The sequence below is a fragment of the Phallusia mammillata genome, chromosome 7 (assembly GCF_965637545.1).
Source record: "Phallusia mammillata chromosome 7, kaPhaMamm4.hap1.1, whole genome shotgun sequence".
In the NCBI taxonomy this organism is placed as follows: Eukaryota; Metazoa; Chordata; class Ascidiacea; order Phlebobranchia; family Ascidiidae; genus Phallusia; species Phallusia mammillata.
In genome coordinates this window covers 1,782,975-1,797,901 of record NC_137258.1, presented here as the reverse complement: position 1 = coordinate 1,797,901, position 14,927 = coordinate 1,782,975, and the positions used below count along the sequence as shown (strand labels likewise).

The 14,927-nt window shown below is 35.8% G+C and overlaps 2 long non-coding RNA genes across 2 annotated transcripts; both read right to left on the bottom strand.

Moving 5' to 3' along the window:
* Positions 1–2,064: 2,064 nt before the first annotated feature.
* LOC145239298 (uncharacterized) lies at positions 2,065–6,390 on the bottom strand. The gene is made up of 5 exons (XR_013862270.1): positions 5,638–6,390; positions 5,378–5,444; positions 5,038–5,116; positions 4,770–4,852; positions 2,065–3,569 (listed from the first exon to the last, which is right to left on the bottom strand). It is a non-coding gene; the product is annotated as an uncharacterized LOC145239298 (long non-coding RNA).
* Positions 6,391–6,543: 153 nt separating this feature from the next.
* On the bottom strand, positions 6,544–9,070 carry LOC145239299 (uncharacterized). The gene is made up of 3 exons (XR_013862271.1): positions 9,007–9,070; positions 6,801–8,394; positions 6,544–6,739 (listed from the first exon to the last, which is right to left on the bottom strand). It is a non-coding gene; the product is annotated as an uncharacterized LOC145239299 (long non-coding RNA).
* Between the last annotated feature and the right edge of the window lie 5,857 nt (positions 9,071–14,927).

Here is a 14,927-nt window from a genome sequence, read left to right as displayed (position 1 = left end):
CCTGAAAATCGAAAAAACGGAAAGGCTATAGCCTTAGGGTTTTATCAAAAATCGGGTCAAAATTTTCGATTTTCAAAACCGGTTTGAACCGGTTTGGAGGTTCGGTAGGAGGCACAAACCGGTCAAAACCAGTTTGAAACTGGAATATTCCGGCAAAAACCCACTCAAAACCGGAATTTTCTTCGATTTTTTGACCCCTGAAAATCGAAAAAACGGAAAGGCTATAGCCTTAGGGTTTTATCAAAAATCGGGTCAAAATTTTCGATTTTCAAAACCGGTTTGAACCGGTTTGGAGGTTCGGTAGGAGGCAGAAACCGGCCAAAACCAGTTTGAAACTGGAATATTCCTGCAAAAACCCACTCAAAACCGGATTTTTCTTCGACTTTTTGACCCCTGAAAATCGAAAAAACGGAAAGGCTATAGCCTTAGGTTTTTTTTCAAAAATCGGGTCAAAATTTTCGATTTTCAAAACCGGTTTGAACCGGTTTGGAGGTTCGGTAGGAGGCAGAAACCGGTCAAAACCAGTTTGAAACTGGAATATTCCGGCAAAAACCCACTCAAAACCGGATTTTTCTTCGATTTTTTGACCCCTGAAAATCGAAAAAACGGCAATACCGATTTGAACCTGTTTGGAGGTTCGTTAGGAGGCAGAAACCGGTCAAAACCAGTTTGAAACTGGAATATTCCTGCAAAAACCCACTCAAAACCGGATTTTTCTTCGATTTTTTGACCCCTGAAAATCGAAAAAACGGAAAGGCTATAGCCTTAGGGTTTTTTCAAAAATCGGGTCAAAATTTTCGATTTTCAAAACCGGTTTGAACCGGTTTGGAGGTTCGGTAGGAGGCAGAAACCGGTCAAAACCAGTTTGAAACTGGAATATTCCGGCAAAAACCCACTCAAAACCGGATTTTTCTTCGATTTTTTGACCCCCTAAAATCGAAAAAAACGGAAAGGCCCACGGAAGGAAATCGTGTCAAATTTTTCGATTTTCAAAAACGGTTTAAACGTAACATTCGTTGATTTATTTACCTTTGTTATTCTTGTTATTGTTCCTCATCATTCTTTGCTTGCCCTTCAATTCGTGGTGTCGATTGTTTGTGTGCTTGGTTTGAAACTGAAATTACGTAATCCAAGTTGTAATATTTCCAACCTACGAGTTTTTTGCGATAATCCCATGAAATATCTATCTTTAAAACCTCGTTCTTTTGTGAAGATACTTTCTTGTAATATCACCTTACAGAAATCTTCTGATCCGTCAACCCTGTTAGCACCGGAACCCCTTTAATAATTTTTTTAGGTTGACCGAACCCCATGTGAAATCTACCCAAAGCTCTCTTTGAAAACTTGGCTAACAATAATTGCCTTTATGTTGTTCAGAAGCAAAATCCCAGATACCATCTGTTTGTTCATCTGATGCAATTTGGCTCTGAAAGGCTTTTAGTAACGGTGTAGCTGCATTGCGTTTATCATTTTCCCACCATATGTGCCCTTACCTTTGTCGCGCTTTCAACTCTGTGAGTATATAGTGAATATTTTAGCGCATATAGTGAATATTTTAGCGCAAACGTGCTGCTACGATTTGTATCACCGGCGAAATAAAACTCAACCCAACTCAACTTGGAACGTATAAATTGATTTGAATGGTTGATAGAGACTTGATGCCCACAAGGGTGAAATATATTACTTTATTGAACAGTTCATGTGGACTCATTCGCTACAAACGACTGCTTCTTTATCACAAAATCATCACAAATTTGAATAAATTACCCATACCTTTGCAGCAAAGACAGCAGACTCAAGAATGACTTACCATTACTCTTTCGTTATCAAAAATCATTACTACCTCAAAACAAACGTAAATAAATTACCTACAGCTTTGCAGCAAAGACAGCAGATCAAATATGCACCTGATCTATTTAGTTAACTGATTCTAATAGAGAACTACTGCCGCTTTATCATTGTTATCATCTTTAACATATAATTTGGACTATTTTACCAAAATAGCTGTGGAAACCACTACATCTTGTCTGATAACCACCAATCATATTTGATATTTCACTTGCTTTTATTCCAACACTAAAAGTTTGTTAGCTTGCAAGTTGTACACAAAACATTTTGAACATAGGCAGATATGGTCTAAAATTGGCAGGAAAATCATTAAATAGGCCACAACTAACAAAATGAGACCATATCTAAATATAAATGAATTCACAGCTAAAGATATAACATTCAATGGAAAAAAATTACTAAAGCAATATAATTAAACAAATTCATCAAATTAACTTTCAAATTACATTGTAATACAAAAACAGTCAATTATTTTACAAACATTAACTAAATGTGGCCGCATGTATTTATAAAAGACATCGTGCAAAATCAAAGCATAAGGAATTAAGTTAAACAAACAAATGCAGCACTTTTACGGAACATGTTTAGAACAATTTAATATTTTTGCAAGTCAATACACAAAGATTAGGAATGAAATTATTTTACATTATGATATCACATATAAGTGATAGATAAGGAATGAATGAATCCACAATTCAAAATACTAGCTGCAACAATGGAATAACAACCGCTCACACCACTGACATAATAACGTAGACAAAATTATGTCAACTAAGTATACAGATTGTTCGGCGAGTGCAAAATCCATATAAGACACACACAGAAGTAATCACTGCATAACTGAATATATTGCGAACGGAAAGTCACAGTACGAAAGTAAGACCACCAAACCTCAATCATATTAACACTTGTTTGATCACTTTTCATCTACTTAGCGTTCTGTTAGGCTGAGGCAAAAGTAGTACAAGGCCTAAAAATGGTGAAAAACTAATTTGCATTATTCGCCAGTTTTACATGTTTATAGATTTCTAAAATGCAAGCCATGTTTATCAGTTAAAACAAAACAATCATCATAAACTAACAAAAAAAGATGTGTTACAATCAAACAGGAGTTAACAATGGCTCGCAGTTTGTGACAAACTCATTTACTGCAATAAAAGCAAAGTGTATAGAACATGATGATAACTGAATACAAAATTCAATTTCGCAACGAGTTTGATAACATATAGGATTACAAATTACAAAAAACAAATCAATTGCAGAATGCATAACAGTACATATTTTTTCAACAAACTTTCAACTTTACTTAAAAAAGAAATACTGAAGTATGATTCAACATAAATGTATGCATATTAAAATACGGTATAGTTAGCTATGACAGCAAAACCTTTCCGTAAAATACAAATTGCTTTTGGCCCAGGGATTGAACTGCACTTTTTGAACACATGACATGTGTATGAAGGTTTATTAACAATGTCCTGTGAACCAACCAGATACGGCTTTCAGTAATATCACCAATTATGTCCATGTCGCCAAAACTGTTCCAGCTATGCCACACATCAGTAGCAGTCAAGCATGTGGTCATGTGGTCATGTGTCATTGCCATGACAACAGTCACAGCAGCAGTAGGATTTGGAAGCGGATTCTGAATTCCTTCTGGGTTTATGGATTTGAGTGTAGGATGGAATGATAGAAGAACTCTTCGAAGGAGATGAATTTTTCTGAGATGAGAAAATAAAAAACAATGTAAGAAATGCCAGGCAGCACATAGGGGAAAGTCGTGTAATTTGGACCCCTTAAGTTTGAACCTTCATAAAATAAAAAGTAGTCCTTCAAATAAAGGGCGGTTTATGCGATTCGTTAAGTTATGACGCTAAGTATTCATTTGCAAAAAGGCAATGTTTGGATATTAACGTAAAAAGAGTAAAATGCATTTAAATTTTTTTCGCGAAGTGGTCCATTTTACACGCATAGTGTGTAATTTGGACCAAAGTCGTGTGTAAAATGGACCACTTAAAATACATGCGACTTCTCTTCCATAAGTTCCCAAAACGAACGTTAACAGCCTCAGATACCAACCTAATCAAGCTTTTATTACATTACCACAATGTTTCACAAAATATTTAAATTTTAATGAATGAAATCAAAAATGGGATAAAAAATTAAAATGAAAAACATCTTAAAGATAAAAAGGCCATAAATGGAATTACTAAGATAGCTGAATTGAAAAAAACTAGCAGAATACTGCAAAACAGCACCATGGCAAATTAAAGAAATAATTGGTTAACCAAAATATAATGAATGTAAATCCTGCACTGAGCTTTATTATAAGCTGCCCGGTCCAAATTACACACTTTCACACGCAATTTTTTTACCCAATTTATTTTACGTTTGGAAAGTGTTAGCGTATTGTTCTTTGTATGCTAAATGCATTAATAATTGTAACTCACAAAAATCATACCCACTGAGATTTACACTAAACAGTAATTTAGAAACGCAAAAAGTTTGAAACGTAAAAAAATTATCAAATTATCAAATTCTGTTTTTCTCTCCATAACAAACGGAAAGTATAGCATCAAGTTTGGAGCTGGCGGCCCTAAGCCTTATATCAAGTCTTCTTTCAAGCTGTATAAAAGATATTCTACCACCTAGCGTATATTCCGAAATATAAGCAAGTTCCAAATTACATGCAGGGTCCAAATTACACGACTTTCCCCTACTTCCATCAAACCAATATTTAACAGTCTCAAAATGTTCAACATTCATATTTACATAGACAATACATTTACATGCAGCACTTTATAAAATCTATACCAGTATTTAAAAACAGCACAGTTCGAATCAACGTTCCCTACAACATGTAGCAGACTAATACAGATTGATAAGGTTAATAGTTTTCAATAAGAAACAAACACAATTACCTGTTTATTGGTGTAGAAACTGCTGCAGGTTTTGTGCTGGAACTGTGGGTGGAGTTGAGTTTTTTTCAGTGGCGATGGCATGTCTAAAAACATGAAAATATTGAAATACATATTATGTACCTAAAGTTAAAAAATGTTGTTTAGTTAAAAAAGCTGCCAAGTGCCTACTAGAAATTTTACAATTACAATGTTTTTAAAGTCTGGCTAATAAACATCCCAATGAAACTACAATCTATAATTCAGAAACAAAAACGTAAACACCACTTACCTTGCATTGATGGGAAGCACCAGCGATCCCAAATCGAATGTGTGGTTCTTTTATCCGCTACTGTTGAAATGTTCACTTGCTTGAGCATGTAAAAAATATGCAAAGATGTAATAACCAAGGTTTACGAAGACTAACTTTGAAAGGCGGATTTGGAGTCAAATAGCGTATATGTATAATTATTTAGAAAGACCCTAACTTAAAAAAAATAAACATTTCAGTTATGTTGGAACTTGTAAATCGGCAAGATTTTTCAACTCCGCAGCCCCTTAGCAGCATCCTAATGCACCTATGAAAAAACTACCCACTAGCATAATAGCAAGGTGTCAGTTCTAATAATTACCTGTGATATTTATAAAATGGTGGATGGTACGATCTTGTGTGGAGAATTGCGAAGTTCAGAAAATCATCTGAGACAAGTTTGATATTAAAGTAAACATGTGGAATTTTTAAAACATATGTTTTAACATAATTTGGTATCAAAATGCATCACTTTTTACAAACATTTACGTTTTTTTATCGTCAGGCCCAACTTAAAATCTAATTCCCCCTTTTCAACTATCATCATTACTTCAAAAAAAAACATCAATCAAGCTCTTTTACCATGAAGTGTTGATTATGATCGGATATCCGAAGAAAAACATCTGATGTCATGGTCGTGGGGCAAAAGTCAGCTCTAGCATCTGAAAAAACATGTTCTAAAGAGAGGTAAATATAATTTAAAAATTAAATCACATCTGCAACTATTCCTAATTTCTGTAAAACAAAAACAAATTACAAATTGTGAATGAAAAAACAACTGACAAAATATGTGGATATTTTAAATCCAACAAAAAAACTATGTTACTGTTACATTGACAAATTTACGTACAAAATATATGATCGTAGAAAATATAAATTTATAAGCTTATGAAACAATAAAGGTGTGTCAATCAAAAAAATATGTATATATAGTTAAAGCTTATGTATATATAGTTAAACATTTTCCTAAATCCTGCAAAACAAAAAGAATATAATAGTCATCATATACATTCAGTGACCTTACAGTTATTTGACACCTAGATCTGCAAAAAAAGGAACATGCAAAAAACAGTAGAAGATAAAAACCTGTCAATAAAAGTTAGTGTTAATGTATTGAACATTTTCCTAATTGCTGCAAAACAAGAACAAGTTACCGCCGTTAATTCACAAACAAACACTGCAAAAAAATAATCTGTGAAAAAAACCAAAAAAAAATTAAACGAACAAATCAAATGAAGTAATATTTGAAGCTGTAAAAGAAAAGAGTTTATCCTGTAGTTTATGTCACACATTAAACATTTTTCCTAATTTCCTGAAAAATAGAAATAAATTATAACCGTTAATTGTTTAAAATATTTGAAAAAACACCTGTGAAAAAGGTTCTGTTACTACTAAAATTTAACCTAAAACCTGTAAATGGGAAAGGAAAGGTAAACCTGCAAAACATGTTACAAAAGTTAATAACCTAAAAGAATAAAAACACTTAAAACATTCGGTTATTGCTAGAATTAAACATAAAACCTGTAAATAGAGAAAAATAGTTAAACCTGCAAAACATTAATAAGTTGGATTAGAAATTGGAAAGTATTACATATTGCAAAATACCTGAAGTAAAAGATTTTGTTTCAACAAATTTAGAGGAAATTTTGACAAAAAGGCACAAATCAAATATTTGAGAGAAATTCTGCAAAAAATAAAATAACGTTAATAACTATTAAAGGGCAAACAACAGACAAACGACTTACCCCAAAATAATGACAGTAACAAAATCTTGACTACTTGAATAACAGAATCTGTCTTTCTAACTAAAAATTGACGATTGACGATGGCGGTTCGCATGGTTAGAGCGACGAGAAATAAACAAGTATGCAATAACAATAGAATAAAAAGAACCTGTCGGCTGATGTAAAAAGGCACAACACCCCCCAAGAACTGGTCTAATTAACAAGAAATTAAAGGATAGAAAAAGTGGACTCGCACACGTTTTTGTCAAGGAAAGAGAAAGCGAAAAGTTTGAACCAAAATTCGACTATTGCATTTAATTTAGGCAAAAAATGATATTTCGCGACTCCAATTCGCATCGTCTGCTTCGGCGTACCCGTGCCGTTTCTGAAAAAACGTTGGAACCGCCATCGTCCCTGCGTCGCCGACGTAAAAGTACACACGCTTGCCTCAACTGACTGACTTCCCTGCATACAACCGTCTCAAATTAGCCTAGGAATGTAAAAAGTGAGTCTGTCGTGTTTTACAACCACCCAAGATGCCAAATTTTGCCCCTTTAGTAGCAGGATGGCCGGGTCAAGCAGGAAAACGGAACTGAAGTAAGTTTTTAAGTAAGTTAGCCTAAATCCACGAATAAAAAGGGCTTGACCAGCAAAACGACATTGGGGCAATAAATCAGCGCAATTTTACATCATGATTTATACGCAAACATGGAGACCATTAACATCACATGCTTGATATCCAATTCGCAGTCTCTTCTTAGTGAAGAAAACTTAGAAACGGATACACAAGCATAGATCATACTACAGCTGGTCAAAACCCGAAAAAAAAACCACACCATCCCTATCGTTACAGTTAGGATAGGCGCAAAAGTTTGTTTTTAAAAGGGACAGTGAAGTTTAAGGCGTATAATTCCACAGTATCGCGTCACTGCCCTTGCCCTCAGAGTCCCCCCGCAAGGACCCAAATGAATTACGCAAGTGCAGGGCTGGGGAAAAAAATTAACAGTTTGCGCCCTATCAGGGTGGCTCACGGGACTTTTCTGGCGAAATGCTATGTCGGCCCTCTCCAGCTAACGAGCCTTAGCCATCATTGAGAGTAACTGTGTCCGGTACTCGGTCCCGCCTGCACCGCGGCCGGCGCATGCGGTGGAGGCCATGCCCAGTCCGTGTTTCTATGCGCACCTTAGTTTAGCTAAAGCCATTAGCAACGCGCCACACCTAGCTAGAAAACGATCTAAGCTAAAGTTCCTAAGTGGCGCGCGAATCCCAAACGTACCCCACCTATGTTAACTATACCCTACCCTTAGTTAACGAGTGCTACTCTAGTTCTATCCCTAGCGCCAACTTGCTGACATAGTAGCACTCCTCCAGACTTGGACCCTTCTTTGACCACCGAGGAAGACTTCCTTCACGAGTCAACCTCGGCAAAGAATAAGTCACTCACCCTAGCGCCAGTTAACCTAAGTTAGGCCTAACAATTCCGCAAACCCGGTTGACCCACGACAGACTCCTATGTTTACATACAAGTAAAATATTTGAAGTTGAGGGATGTTGGTTGATGGACGAATGATGAATAGGGTGAATCCAATCGTAGAATAGACGAGATGATTGAAATCTGTTGATAAAGTAAAGTAAATTAAATAAACTTTATAATACGCTCTAAGAATGAATTCTTAGAACAACAGAGGCTCTAAAATGGTTTGTTTTCTGGCGAAGGCAAAGCTACTGCAGGCAATTTGTGCGCCAGACGTGAAATTCCATAATCAGCGCCGATTCGAAAAAGCGCCGGGTTTTTTTACGTCACACAAGCACGGGTGGCAAAAACGCCCTGTGCAGTAAACGTTTAAGTGACTTTTTGTACCTAGTAAAGAGTCTTTAACAAAGACGATAAATGTTGATATATAATAAAAATTAAAACTGCTTGACGATGCAGGAATGCTTAATAACTTAGGGCCATATTAGCGGTGTTAGATTTACACTACAAAAAACAACAACAATTAAAAGCAAGGTTTTGCAAACTATCTTGTCCAAAAACACGGTGGTCAAAAGCTTACCAACTAGTTACTAGCAAATATATAATTTGCAACTTTACAGCGTATTTTTGAACTTTAAAATGAACAAATGAATTAAAAATTGTCACCAATATTAGCTTCACACGTTTATACTTGGTTATGTGCTGCAATAAGTAATAAAACTTTCACAATAAAGTAAAACAAAAGCAATTCACCTTGTAACTCCGCCAGCCTTCCACCTCCGCACGCCACCAACTCCACAAGCAAATGACTTAGCAAGGGAAGGATTGACTTTGGCGCGGAAGGCGCTCCAAAGCTGATTGGTCGTGATTTCTTAACCGTGACGACCAGCAACGTGGCGCGAAACTGTTTAATTTTTATTTATTTATTTTTGTTGTTGGTGAGTAAATTTGTTTAAAAATATGGATTATTTCATTTGCTTATTTTAATCCAAATTTACTTGAGGAGAATAAAGTCAACTGGAAATATTTGGATAATGCAAAGCTGAAACATTACATACTGATTTTAAAAGGTCTGCCTAGTTACTTTGCGTATTAGGGACAGAACCAGATCAACTCATATATTTTACATAAAAACCAAGTAGATCCAAGTGAAATTACGACACAAATGTGGCCCAGTGTAAAGTCAGGTCCGAATCAAACTCGTTTTATTCTGAATAAATCCCGAACCGAAACCCAAAAAGCCTGGACAACTTATAGCTCCGCTTTTAACAGTGTTGAAATAATTTGAAAGCGCAATGGAAGTACCATCGATTTGAACTAGGCCTACCATAAGTCCTCTTTTTGGAGGACATGTCCTCCTTTTTAACGAAAAGTAAGTTGTCCTCCAAGGACGATAAAAAATGCCTCAATGTCCTCCTTTTTGAATTTTCTGTATTTACTAAATACCTAAATAACAATTGCGTCTTTAAAACCGGCCAAAGAGTGCGAGTTGTGGTCATTATTAATTGAAATTCACAATTTATAGTAAGTTAAACTTCATCCAAATTGAACCATAATAAATGACTGGGTGAAATTCGTCAAATATCTTGTGCTTTCATTTTCTTGGACACAAAAGCAAGTGTTAATATTCTTTGTCGGGAATGTGTCCTCCTTTTTGGTGATAAAAATATGGAAGGCCTAATTTAAGCTCAATTTATTCTATATGAAACCCAAAACCTTAAAAGCCTGGCCAACTTACAGCTCTGCTTTCAAAACAGTTAGAATAATCTGAAAGTGCAAAGGGACTAGTATTCGTAAGCACAGTTTTATATGTTGGTAATTTCCTTTCAGAACATAAGAATAAACCTGATATTGTTATAGTTTCCTGTTTTTTTTCAAATCACATGCGTTTGTTTTTTCTTAAATGTCGATGTTTCGCAAAACGTATTTATTTATCTTAACCGAGATTTTATCGTGTCTGATTCCAGTTTAAAGTTTGCACTAATATGGTGGTTGAGTGTCGGTAGAAGGTCCAAATAGGCTGTACCTTGTTTGAAAATGGAATATTCAAGCGTAAACGAGCAAGAGCAAAACGATGGAAGGCAAAACTTTCTTCTGAAAACCGCCCGACCTATAAGCTCAATACAATTGATACACAGAAGTGTTTAAGCGAACAACGTTTAAATCTTACTAACATAAAATCAAAAATAAAGATTTGTTGTCGAGACATGCGACCACCAGATGGCAATAAAGGTCAGCTAAAATGGGCATTGTAGCATAGTTAAAAATCGGACAGGAACTTGGCTGAATGGTCCGGTGCGCCTGACCCATATACAAACATATAAAACCTTGATCGGTATTCGTCCCCGGAAGTGTCCTGGGTTCGAACCCCGCAAAAATTAGTTAAAAATCTATTTGTTTGTAAATATTTGCAGACACAAAAAGTACACAGGTATTTTTAGATCTTCTACGTCATGGGTACAATTTCTGAGATCAACCTGTTTTAATAAACAATGAATAAAATAATTATCTGTGGTTGCTTTGTGTGTTATTGGTCGTTCGGAAAAACGTCACATAAGGAAACAAAATTTCGGCCAACTCCTTTTCAAGAAAACGGACCAAACATTCAAAGTTGTAAGTCAGGCCGTTTTTTTCGGGCCAAAATGCTTTTTGTTGTTAAAAAGCATTTGTTTCGGGCCGGGTTTGGGAGGATTGTAGTTTCAGGTTTAAATCGGGTTCCTGCCCCAAATTCACAGAGGCTTCAACTTTGCATCAAATAAGGCTGAAGCCGCTGGTTTAATCTTAAAACATAATCTTTGCATGGTATTTTTACTTAATATACTGAAACATTGCGAGTACGAGACGTAACATTTTTTACTGGCACACGGCTGTTAAAACAAACCGCAGTACAGAACCGAAAAATTGGACAGGCACATTTTGTTTGCACTCCCACACTAATAGCTGTACGAACAAAAACACGAGCAAACTTTGACACGCCCTATGCAAACTTTTCGTGGATCATTTTCATGACTAAATTGTGACATGATACAAATCCCCTCAAAATAGTTTTTAGTATGGTTGCTGGTTAAAAAATTAGACATATTCGTTAAGGAAAGTTTTGTCGTTAAGTATTTAAGTTTCAGATTCAACTGTTAGTCTGAAAAACTGTTGTTAGATACAAGGTCATAAAAACACCTTCGTTTGGTCTGTAAAACGTAACATCCTAAACAATCCTGTATGATTACCGTGATGCAAAATCATGTTTACTAACAAAATATTATTTAATTTAGATTCATACAAAGCTTTTTTGAATCTAAAATAGGTAACTATGAATTTATGTGGTGATTTATGGCCATCAACGGTCACTGTGAGCTAAAAATGACGTCGGGTATGTTATTTAGTGCAATTAGGTACGCACCGAAAATCGTAGTGTAAACGGAAGGGGTCGCAAGGTTAGGTTAGGCGCCGCTAAGCATAATGTGAACGGGCCTTTCGTTTTTATTTTCTAATTATGTGAATATTCAAAATTGATTGACCATTTTATGATATAAAGAAAAATTTTTTGCGACTAAGATGTTTCCCCGCTAATTGAGGGGTTTTCCAGATAAAAACCATTACAACAGCTGGCCAATGACAAACTTTTAAGAAGTCTGTGTAAAGCTTTTGCGTTTATATTTTTGAGTCAGGTAATGCAGGAGTTTTGTTTTTTTCGTTAAGTACAGTGTAACTGCAGCCAATGAACGAAAATTGACGTAATCGAAATGAAAGGCAATATTCAGATATTTTTTCTGCGTGCCAATGATTCCTGGTTTAGTACAATTGCTTTGTTGTAAAATCAAGTAGTAAATAACTGAAAGTTTCAGTGAATTTTAAAGATGTGATATCCGTTGCAAATAGGCCTAGAAACGATATAAAATGACCAGTTGATCAACACTAAATTTGCGTATGCTTTGATGAAGGAGCGTTCCATTGAACCGTATCCGTACTTCAGCCTAATTAGCGCAGCGAAATTATTAATGATCTTTACTGCGTACCGTACTAACATCACTAGTTTTAAGTGGTTTGAAAACAGAGCCTTCAAATTCAGCGGGTTTATTCTCTGTACCTTGATAGTTTGCTTGATAGCCGTTTTTTCTGGTGTTTTTGGTAACGTTGCGTTCAGTTTTAGGGGGAGCAATATGTGCGAGTAAATATTTGTAGTGGTAAGTGATCCTAAATTGCCTGGTGGACGTTATATTCTTGTGAAGTTACAATAAAAAACTCTTTCCTAAATAAAACTGTAGCAGAATATAAAACTTATTCGTGGAGATTGTAAAACACATTGCAGAAGTTTCTTTATAACTCCAGGTAAGTACTTGTGTAGGAAGCCATTTATTATAAGAAACCATTTAATTTCAACCAACCACATTCGTTGTATATTGTAGCAACGGCGCCAAGTATGTTTTTACGAGAAAAAGAAGCTACCTTGTTTCAAGCTAATAAATTAAACTTGTGTTGTTTTTGTCAATGTTGCATCGCAGTTTTTCAAATTTGTCGCATTAAAAACGTTCCCGAACCACGGGTTGAGAGTTTTTTAATTAAATTGCAACGGTCCTTCAACGTAAAGCGTGTTTACGAAACAAATTTAAACCATTTTTGCGCAATGATTTGAGTCGATTGCAGCAGTGTGAACTTGCAAGATATCAAAAGCAGTAGCGAAGTGTTTTGTGCGTCATAAGACTGGCGCCGTTTTGTCGATACCGGCATGGGAACAACCATCAACATTTACCACTTATTTGTGTACCGGATATTATGACGTTTTCGGATGCAGCTATGGGAACTATTAATGGGCCCAAAGCAGCACAAAAGTTTGACCGGCATTTCCAATGTGGGAGACTGGCGCCGTTTTGTCGACACAAGCTATTTCAAGGTCAACATTTCCTACTGGGTTCCTGGGATGCTGGGAAAGAAGAGGATCATGTAATGAACTTTCTCCGAACAAACGATCGGTTCTCACGTGTCAGTTTGTTATGAAGTCACTGTTTGTTACAGTGACCTTTGCAACTCATGTTTAACCCTTAAGGTGGTGCAGCAATTCCTGGTTTATTAGTGTTTGGCTTGGTGGGTAAACCATACCAAGTTGATTAGACCTTTCTAGCTTATTTTCAGTTTGCCTGATGAAACACGAAAACTAAGAAAGTAGTTTTGCTTAATTAAATAACGCGCGTTATAACTTTAACTGCAGGTGTCAAGTGCAACTTTTTTTCTTAACAAATCCTGTCAGGCGGATTTTTTTTCTTATGGTTGAGTTTTGTTATCATATTGTTTTTTGACTTTAAACTACCAAAACAATAATAATGCCTGATACACAGGCGCTCGTAAGAGGCAAGAAAGCTTGACCCTTGCAGTGTTACGACACACTGGAATATTTCCAATTTTTGTTGCAAACATTTATGAAGTTTTAACTTACAACATGGAAGTGTTTGCTTACAAAACACCCGGAAACACAATGTATTTGGACATTTTTGCAGTGTGGAAAACTGACGTCGCTTAAGTTATTTTCAAGTTCTCCCTCCAAATGCACTGACGTCATGGAACGAACACAAACGATGCGAGTAGTCGAAGAAATAAGCGATTTCTTCAGCATCGGTTGAAATGGTGCCAGCACGACAGCCGTTTTGAAAAAGGAGCCTTTTTGACACATTTGCCATTCATGTATCCCTGATAGTCACCGAATTAATCAATTGCTTTAGGTCTTCAGGCATGATGGACTTGTTGCCTACGCTTGTTTTTCTCTTGACCATCATTGCTGCGTCACAAGTGGTCAAAGGTGAAGCGGGTAAAGGTTTACATAAAAAGTATAAACTGTGGTCCGATATCTAATTATAAAATTGACAAAAAAATTGTTTAAATAAAAATTCTACATTTACAAAACTTTTACCCGCCATTTATTTAATAAGTGCTCCCGCAAAATATAGTGTCAACAGACGGTGAGAGAATTACAGCTGTGGTGAATTGGACCCGAACCAGCAATCGTTCACAAGAACTAATTAATGGTAAGTCTTTCAGCTAATGTTTTCTGTTCTGTCGCTTGTAAATTAACTTTCAATGTGTTTTGTGGAAACAATGAAATATTTACACGACTGTGTGTGTGACAAATTAATCAAAACTAAAATCTTTGTTAAACTTAAATGTGCTCAGGAAGATTGCTGCTTTCACTTAAACCAAGTTAATTATTGCACCAAAAATATATCGCAATCTTCGTTAGTTTTTTCCGGTTTTCGTATTGACTAATCTTTTTTTTTCCGCAGCGCGTTGTACAGAACTTGAAACTTGTTGTTATTTGATTGTTAAGTAATAAATTCAAGTGGAACACTATATACGGATCTGTTCATAAGTTTAATGGTGAAAATAATGGCCCAAATAGACGTTAAAAGCGACATGCTTTATTGTTCAAACGTTTCGGCAAATGCTCATGCCATCATCGTTTGAACAATAAAGCATGTCGCTTTTAACGTCTATTTTGGCCGTTATTTTCACCATTAAATTCAAGTGGGTGTTACAAATATGTGTTTTATGCAGTTTAAAGTGAGACCAGTAGGAGATTGTGTTTGACAGCCGCAAGAGCATGAAGGACAACATCTTATGTTGAATGTGAACAAAATAACTTTGATTAATAGCACCGAGTGGTTAGTGTTCGTATCGAGTCTAAAGCA